Raw genomic sequence first — 9635 nt, forward strand, 5'->3', positions numbered from 1 at the left:
CCCTTTCTATTTTGTTCAAGCAACATAATAACCATGGGTCTTTGAACCTAATAGCTAAATTGTGGTGATCACACATGATCTTTCTAAAATATACTTTGATGTTAATCCATTTGTTCACCAACATCTTACCATAAGTAAATAGATGTTATTTTTCTAGCCAGCGATTATTCTGCATATATACCTAATGTGGATGATAGGCTGAGCTTAGCAAAAATATTTCTGTTGGCTTTTGTTGTAATTTATGTTTTCTTTCTCTTTTGTAATGGAAACTATAGACATAAATTTGTGAGTTAGTAGTTTGTGCTTAACTTATTCTTTTTTACAGAATAATATGAAGGTGATTATTATCACAGAATGGTAATTAATGGATTATTACCACATCACATCATATAGATAAGGCCCTACTGAGATTGTTTATGAAAAAGGCTTATTTTCTTATGATTTAAATTTTAATTGATATGTACAGTAAGTTCCTCTTACTATTATAAGGAATCTAGAATGTTTTCAGGTTTCAAGTTCTGATGACATGAAATATATTTACCTCATATTAAGTAAATAGTTGCCAGTAATTTTTAAATTATTTTTTTAAGAATTGGCTTTCACTAGTCTCTATTTAGAATGATTGTCCCTGAAGAAAATGAACTATTTTTTTTAAGTGGATATGTAATTCCAGTCTAATAGGAAAATACTACTGCAGAAAACAGAAAAATTTACCAAAATGTCTCAAGTCAGGCTTGTTAAAATAGCGTAACATTGTGAAATCATGGGCTGTCTACAGATAAAAATTACCTTGAAGATTTTTTTTGTCTCATTTTGCTTGTATAACTGTTGGGGATTTTTTTCATGACCCTTCAATATAAGGAAAAATAATATCTCTTAATTTTTCCAAATCAAACAAAATTTTGCTGAACCCTCAACCTGTTAGGATTGTTGAAAATCTACTCTTTGTTACTTGGAATAGTGGCGCCTTCCTTGATTCGGGGTCACACACAGTCCAGGGAACTCTGGAGGAGATCTGTTGGCCTTCCATAAAGGTCCCCATGTTGGGTAATTGTCAACTTGGCTAAGCTATGGCACGCAGTTATTTGATTAAGCGCCAGTCTAGATATTGCTGTGAAGGTGTTTCTTAGGCATTATTAATATTCAAACCAGTAGACTTTGAGTAAAGCAGATCATTCTCCATGATGTGGGAGGGCCTCATCCAAAGAGTCGAAGACCATAAGAGTTAAAACTGAAGTTTCCTGAAAAAGAAGCATAGGAATTCTGTCTGAGTTTCCAGCCTGCAGATTTCTGACTCAAAATTACAACATTGACTCTTCCCTGAATTCCACGCTGGTGAAATGCTCCACAAATGTCAAATTTATCAGCCTACAATCATATGAGTGCATATGTATTCACTCTGTTTCTCTGGAAAACTCTGGTTAATACCTGATTTAATAACCCCTTGAGATGTTTGCTGACCATGTGTTATATCTGAAGTTGGACCATTCTGCTGCTCCTGACATCCTCTCTTTTTAGGGTGCCCCTCATCACCAAGATGCTTGCTTTGATCCTCAAAGCAGTAGCCCTTACTGCTCAGTCTTAGGACTCCACATGCTAACCAATTAGAAGGGCATGTGGTGGTAGAGTACGAGTCTATGCCACACTTGGGTCTCCTATTTTCTCTTCTATTTTCTCAGCCTTTGCAAATCCAGCTCTGTCCCAGGGGTGAGTCATTTCCCAACCACTGCCTTCATGTCCAAACATCGGAACTCATCTTTTCTCATTCACCTCAACACCCGCACCTTGGGCAAAACCAACTACCTCCTATCAAAGATCTGAGTGGAATTATATTTACGAAGTCTTCTAAAATGGAGAAAAGCTATTTATTTCTCCTTGGGCAACAGACTCAGAGCACAAAAAGTTTGGCATTAAATACTAAAAAATTATCCTTTTATTCCTTTGATTATTCTACATCGGTGAAAATAGACATGAACTAAGGTCCCATTAAAGTACCCTGCTTTGTGTGTAAGACGCCAAGGCTTAGGGAAGTTAAATGGCTTCCTCAAGTTTCCCAGAACACCCATAAAAAGAATAAGATGCTGTCTGATGCCAGAACCTTTCCCTCCACTTTCACCTTATATCTCGCTATAAATTGCCGCATATTTGTGCACAGATTCATGGAGATCCCAGTGTTTGAATTGCTTTGCTACTTCAATACGAAATGGCAGGTTGGAATTTGATGCCTAAATGGATCACAGTGTTTGCGGCTATTGGCAGCCACAGCTTCCTCCAGATAATTCAGCCACAGACTTTGAGAAGAGGGTCTGTACTGAAATGTGTAACATAGCCCAAGCTTGAAATTCACTGGGTACCACCTGGCACCAGTGATTAGGAAGTTCTACAAAGTGTAACTTTACTTTCTCTCCTCTTGATGAATAATCCCTTGGCAATATATTTACCTTTTTTTTTTTTTTTTTTTTAAGTTTAGCAGCTTAGTGGAAAGACAACGCAAAATGGGGCTTCCGGCGGCAACATTATAACTTGGGCTCTTCCTATCAATCTCATGGGCTTATTACGTAAGCTTATTTCTTCTGTTGATACAGGAGCAAAAAAGGCTGACGTGTGACTTTTTTTCCTGTTGCATTCGGTTGTCCAAACGTACTCAGACATTCAACAGTTGACGAGTAGCCAGCCATTTGGTCTTTCAGCCAAGAAGACTGTGGCTGGGAATTGCTTGAGAAAATATCTGCTTTTGATCAAAATAAAATTAAAACTGTAAACCAATATGGTTCATTGCTTATAATAAGCCTTGTCTCTTAGGGTCATAAAAATACTGTCAGCTTCATGTGTCACCAGCTCTCCCTCCCTCCTCTCTCTCTCTTGCTTTTGCTGTTGCTTCTCATTATATATCTACTTTGTAGCTAATGGTTTCTATAATCTGGTTGTATTCTTTAGTGATCTGTTTTCTATAGAGGTTGTCATATTGTGTCCTTGAATTTTTTTTTTTTATGTACATCTGATTCTAAAAGAGGAGCGCGCACGCGTGTGTGTGTGTGTGTGTGTGTGTGTGTGTGTGTGTGTGTGTGTGTGTGTAATCAGGCAGCTGGAGGACAAGTTGTTTGAAATTAGAATATGTCTCCCTGACCTGGTACCACTAAATACATCGGCCAGGCATGGAGACCTCAAGATTGCTCCAAACATTTCTGCCAGATTAGGACCTGTGCTACTCCCTTGGGGGCGTATATTCCAATTATTCTAAGAAACAGATTGTGCAGACTCTAAAACCAGGCTACCAAAGTTCAAATTCTAGCTCTACTGCTTGTAATCTGTTTATAAACCTGGTGTAAATTATATATTTTCTCTATGTCTCAGTTTCCTCATCTTTAAAATGGGTATTTAAAGAAAGAACCTACATCATAGAGTTGTTGTAAGGCTTTGGTGAATTAGTGCATGAAAAGCCCTCAGATGAGTACTTGGAACATCATGAATACTGCATTAGGGTTAGTTATTATTAACCTAGTTTTTGAGAGGCTTTTGTTTTGTTTTACTGAAGATTAGAACAAGGCTTATAAAAAAAAAGGTATGTGTTTATATTTGGCTCTATTATAAATAATGATTTAGAATACAGTAATAACATTCCTTTAGTTCACTAGAGAAAAACTATATAATTGTTCTGGAAAAATAACCTTTACTTCTGATCTGGACTATTTGAGAGTCACTGCAAGCAAATGGTTTTTGAGATCACTATAGCTGGGAAACTCTTCAGATCATTGAGATCCCCACCATTTTCTTTATGGTTTGGAAAGAAAAATGAGTAATAGACTTGGCTTAAGACAAAGGAGTTTTAATTCTAGGCTTTATTTGTTTGTGTTAAAAATGTTTCTAAATTTCACTGTCCTCATCTGAAAACTGAGGGTGTCCCTACAAAGAACCTATTTTGAAAATAATTTTATTGGCGTACTAATTCATATTATAATATGTTATTTTAAGTTCTAGATATAAGAACAGTTAAAGACAAAAACAAAACTATTAAAATATCAGCACAAAGCATAAACATTTGATACTGAGTGAAAAGAGTCTTCTCAAGAAAAACGTCTCAAAAAGAGAAAAGTTGAGTTGATTATCAGAATTTTAAAAATAACTTCTACAAATCAAAACTTAAGAAAATGTAAAGGCAAATAGCACAATAGTATTTTAACAGTGTAACAGAGAAATATATATACTATATAAACAATTATTCAAAATCAATAAAATGGCAGACAGAAAAAGTTGAAAATCATATGGTATCAGTTATATGTGCTATATAAACCTAAAAGCAAGAAACGAACAGGACACACAGAGACTCATAGACAGGGACAATAGGCTAGTGGTTACCCAGAGGGTTGGGGAGAAGGGAAAGGAAGGAGGTAGATGGGGTAAAAGGGGTCAAATATGTGGTGACAGAAAGTAATTTAACTATGGGAGCTGAACACACAAGGTAAATATATATATGCCTTATTGTTAAAATGTACAGCTGAAACTTACCAGATTTTATTAACCAATGTCTCCATTAAAAAATTAATTAATTTCTAAAAAATCAATAAAAAGGATGAAAAACACCAATATGAAAATGAATAAGTAATATAAAGTCAATTGCAAATATGGACCTTATTTAGATTTTGATTCCAATAAACAAAAAAATATATAAAGGTATAAGACAACTGGAAATTAGAACACTTGATATTTGCTGGTCAAAAAAATTATGATTTAATTCTTCAAGTATGATTAATATTATTGTGGATGTGTTTTTTAAAATGAGTCATTACTTTCAAAAGATATATTCTGAGACTTTTACAGATGAAATTGTATGATATCTGAGATTTGCTTTAAAATAATATGGGCGGGGTGAGCGAGTTGGCAGTATAACTAAAGTAAGATCAACCATGAGCTGATAATAAAGACCCATGTGGGACTTCTTATCCTACCAACTTTTGTGTAATGTTAACAATTCCCCATATCAAGAAGAATATATAGAGTATACTACTGTTTATAAAAATGATAATAATATTTAAAACACATTCACATGGATACCTGAATACATGAGTTTTGTGTGTGTGTGTGTGTGCAAAGCTTACCTCTGTGGGGAGAGGACCAGAATGCGATCAGGGAGGGTCCATGGGTACATCTAGTGTCCTATTATTTTTTTATTTCTTAAACTGGGCAAAGCAGAAAGTGGTGATTAAGATATTCTTTATTTAATTTTGTGGATATTTGTTATCCCTTTATATTTAAAATTTTTAAAACTATTCTGTCTCTAATTTTTTAAGTACAAAAACATATTTTTAACCAAAGAAAAAGTAAAGCTGACCAATAGCTATTGGGAAAAATATTTAAACTTGTTTTTACTAAAGGATATATAAATTTAGGTAATACAATTTTTTATCAAATAGAAAAAATGAACATTATCACAATCATTGTTGGCTAAGACATAGTGAATTCTCACTCTTACACACTGCTGGAAATAAATTTTTTTTTTGAAGTTTCAAACAACTTGATGTACCAATTAAGACAAAGTAATTCAGTTCTAGGTGTTTATTCTGTAGATATAATCAAAGAGAAACACAAAGTTTTTTTTTTTATTAAAGGATGTTTATTGCAATTACCTTTTACAGGAAAATTGAAAACTTCCCAGTAGGAATCTAGTTAGATATATGATGGTATGTTCATATAATAGAATTCTATGCGATAATGAAAATTCGTGATCTTTAATAACATGGAAAACATGCATGACACAGTATTAAATTTTTAAAAGCAAGGTAAAGACTGTGCATTATAGCTTGATTCCACTTTCATAAACAACGGAATCTGAGTGTGAATGTAGTGGGAGAACGGCATCAGTTTGAGATTATGTGTCACCTTCTGAGATGTAAGCAAGTCTGGACAAGACTAAGGAATCGGTAGGTGGCCTTCTGGGCCTCTTTCAGTTCACTTGGGGAATGAAGGACCCTCCTAGAAAATAACTCATTCTGAGCAAGCAAGAGTTGCAGAAAACAAATCTGACTATGGGACAAAGTCTCAGAGTGAGAGGTTGCTGTAATTCTAAGTCCAGAAGTGCCTGCCCTTGTATCTGCCCTGGCTCAGTCTCCATGGACATAGGGCTGGTTTTAGGAGACAGGGATCTATATGCACAGGTAGAAAAAGCTGATTAAGTAAAAGCCTTGCAAAACATGGACCACCAGCACTGTTCTTAGTCTGCCTATAACAGAATCGAAATACAAAATCCAAAGGGAGGCATTCTTTGCTGCTGTTCTGTTTGGCCTGAACCCAGCTCAGAGCTTTGTGGTCTTCAGTGTGTCAAGGCAGTTATAGAAAGTAAAAGGCAGCAGACTCCGCAGAACCGGCACTAGAGACTGGGGCCTGACATATGAGAGCTGCTCGGGCCAGTTTTGGGGCACCTGTATGTTACCCCCTAGAAACAATGGAAGCACACTGGGAGCTGGGCAGATTTTCCAGGGGGAGTGGGGTGGTGAGGTCCTGCACTTTTACAGGAAACAAAACAGAAGCGATGTTGTTTGAAGTAACCCTATATTTAAGTCCATACTGAGGTGGCTTGAAGAAACTAAGATTATATACATATATATCTAGCTATCTAGAAAAACAACCAAAGAAAATAAACTAAAATGTTATTAGTACTAATTATTATAGATGACTTCAAGCTCCCTCCTTTGTATGTGGGTTGTGGTAGTGTCGATGAAAGATTAAATATTTCTATCACTGAGATTCAGGTATGACAGAGCATGCTTGAAGAACATTATGTGGATGTTCTATGATGAATGTGGTGAAACTTCCAGGTTTCTATCTCAGTGAAGGTCTGAGGATTCCTCCAAAAAATTTTACTCCAAAGAAAAAGAAAGCGTATTTTATTTTGTTTTCCCTCTGTTATAAGGGAAATATTAAATGTGATAGTTCCATTCCTTTTTAGGTCAAATATTCTACATAATTTAATAATTCTGTGACTATATTTGTAGGTCCATGATTAAATATCTTTGATTCATCTAGGAATATGAATGTATAAGTAACTTTTATTATACATGTTATGTTTTACTCACAAAATTTTATTTATTTCCTGGTGGAATTAACAAAATAGTTGTGGAGACCATCTATTGAAATGTATTTATATAGGGGATCCAACAGTTAAAACAGTCTATAATAATGTAAAACAATAAGAGAATTTATTTAAATTGTTTCTGTGTTAGTCTTTTCAATTGTTTGTACATATGACAGAGGCTCTGTATTTTAGCTATTATTTTATTAAGCTGCTTTGTATATCTCGAGTAAACTGGGATATGAAAATAATGCTTTTGCACATATCAGGGAACCGAGCCTGATTCAACAAACCGTTTCATATAACAATATCTGATCACTGAATAAAGGTCCTAAGGGCAGAAGATGAACCTTATCATAAGTTAGGAAATTTGTAAAAGGTAATTTGAAGATGATACTAATAACATATATTTGAAAGCTATAAAGTAATACATTTAGTAAATAGAAAATACTCACAGGCTTTGTCCGCGGGAGTACCGCATTAAGAATCTTTACTGGTTGAGATTTTTAACTTTTAGAATATCTATTTATTATGGAAGAACTGGTCTTTCAATATTTTCAACTAGCATCAATATTTCGTGAATAATATGACAATTATGTTTTTTTGGCTAAATAGCCTTTATCATATTTCAGTACATTTTTAAATTTCTGTTTTACATTTAGCCTTAGGAAATGCTTATCAAAAAACATTTAGCATTTATAATATATTTACGGCTTCCCTATTGATGTAGTGATTATATTGAAAGATTTCCTGGTTTTGAATCATTCACACATTCTTGGAATGAACTTCTTGGTTGTGTAGCATTTTTAATATACTGCGGTTCCATTTGTTAATTATTTATAAAATTTACCTCTACATTTGTTAGTAAATTTGGCCTATATGATTTTTTTTTTTAAGGCGAGGCAACCTTTGGTTGACCTCACAGATTGCAAGGAACTTGTCTGCTTACTATCCCTTTTTTGTTTCTTTGTTTTTTACACCTACAGCACCTGGTCTTCCTAGGTGGTCTCCCATCCAAGTACTAACCAGGCTCGACCCTGCTTAGCTTCCGAGATCAGACGGGATCAGGCTTGTTCAGGGTAGCATGTCCATAGACTGGTCTATATGATTTTTATTCTTGTTGCTCTACTATCTGTATTAGGTATTGGCATTGGGCTTAAATTAGTTTCATAAAATGAACTAAAGTGCTTTCCTGTTTTCCATATAAGTTGGCAGTTAAAATCAGTATTTTTGAATACTAATACTAAAATAAGTATTAAGTATATTAAATAATATTAATAATATTAAGTAATATTAATACTAAAATAAATATTAGTTTAAAATAATATTAATAGTATCTATTTTTCAAATGTTACTATCAGTTGAAAATCAATATGGACCCGAATGCTTTTTTAAATAATTGTTTTGTCATCTTTTTAAATGCTTAGAAAGGCTTTTTCCTATTCAAGTTTCTATTTCTTCTTGGTCAAAAGTGGTAGAAGTATTAGTCAGAATAGGTTATGCTCGGCTTCAGTAACAAAACACTAACTATCAAAAACTTAATACAATAAAAGATTTTTCTTGCTCACATCATAGTCTAAAATAGATCAGAGAGCCACCCTCTGGCCTGTAGCTTTACCACCAAAAATATGATTCTTCTAAAATAATCATATAAGAGCACAAGAGGAATGAGCAGGATATTTTTTGATGTCAGGCCTTAAAAGGGGTTTATATCACCCATATTCTTACTCCTTTTGCCAGATCTCAGTCTCATGGTCTGAGTCTAATAAGAATAAGTCTCTGTGTACATGAAGGAAAAATAGGAAGTAAAATAGCATCTCTCTAACATAGTTATTATATTTTGCCAGGAAATCATCTAGTTTTTACAGATTTTCAAATTTTCTACCATAGAATTTCACATAATGTTCTTTTATAATCATTTTAATTGTGTATATACACCTTTAATTATATCTTCTTTGTCAATCTTAATTTGGTATATTTATTTTATCTCTTTTTTTCCTAATCAGGGCTTACCTGATACTCATTTGTTGGTCTTTACCCCCCAAAAAGCAAGCTTTTTAAAAATTTATTATTTCTTGATATTACAGATAATTATTGATATCACAGATAATTATGACATTAGAGATAATTTTTGAATACTATTCTAAGTATGTGAATTATTTATGGCTATAAAGAAAAGATATTTGCTGATCTCATGGGACTTGTAATTTTCCAGCTTTCATTCAATCTATTTTTTAATTATAAAAAATATAGATGCTTGTTTAATTTATCTTTATTTTTATTTTTAATAAAAACTATAAAATGTATTCTCATTTTGACTGTGTTCCATAAGTTTTGGTATTAAGGGTTCTTATTTTATTTTTAGAACATTTTTTGTCCTTTGGTTTTGATTTCCTCTTTGATTTAGGATTTTTTAAAATAGCATATTTTCATTTCCAAGAAGTTAAGGTTTTTGATGATTATTTATTTTTTATCTTTATGTTGAATTATTATCAGAAAATGTAGTCTGTAAAATCCCTACATTTTAGAATTTATTATATTCTGTGTGGACAAGAACAAGATTAAATTT

The 9635-nt window shown here is 33.4% G+C and overlaps 1 pseudogene; it reads right to left on the bottom strand.

Annotated features, from left to right (window-relative positions):
* Positions 1-8043: 8043 nt before the first annotated feature.
* On the bottom strand, positions 8044-8162 carry LOC118606609 (annotated as a pseudogene).
* Positions 8163-9635: the final 1473 nt, after the last annotated feature.

The sequence above is a fragment of the Rousettus aegyptiacus genome, unplaced genomic scaffold (assembly GCF_014176215.1).
Source record: "Rousettus aegyptiacus isolate mRouAeg1 unplaced genomic scaffold, mRouAeg1.p scaffold_m13_p_1, whole genome shotgun sequence".
NCBI classification, from domain to species: Eukaryota; Metazoa; Chordata; class Mammalia; order Chiroptera; family Pteropodidae; genus Rousettus; species Rousettus aegyptiacus.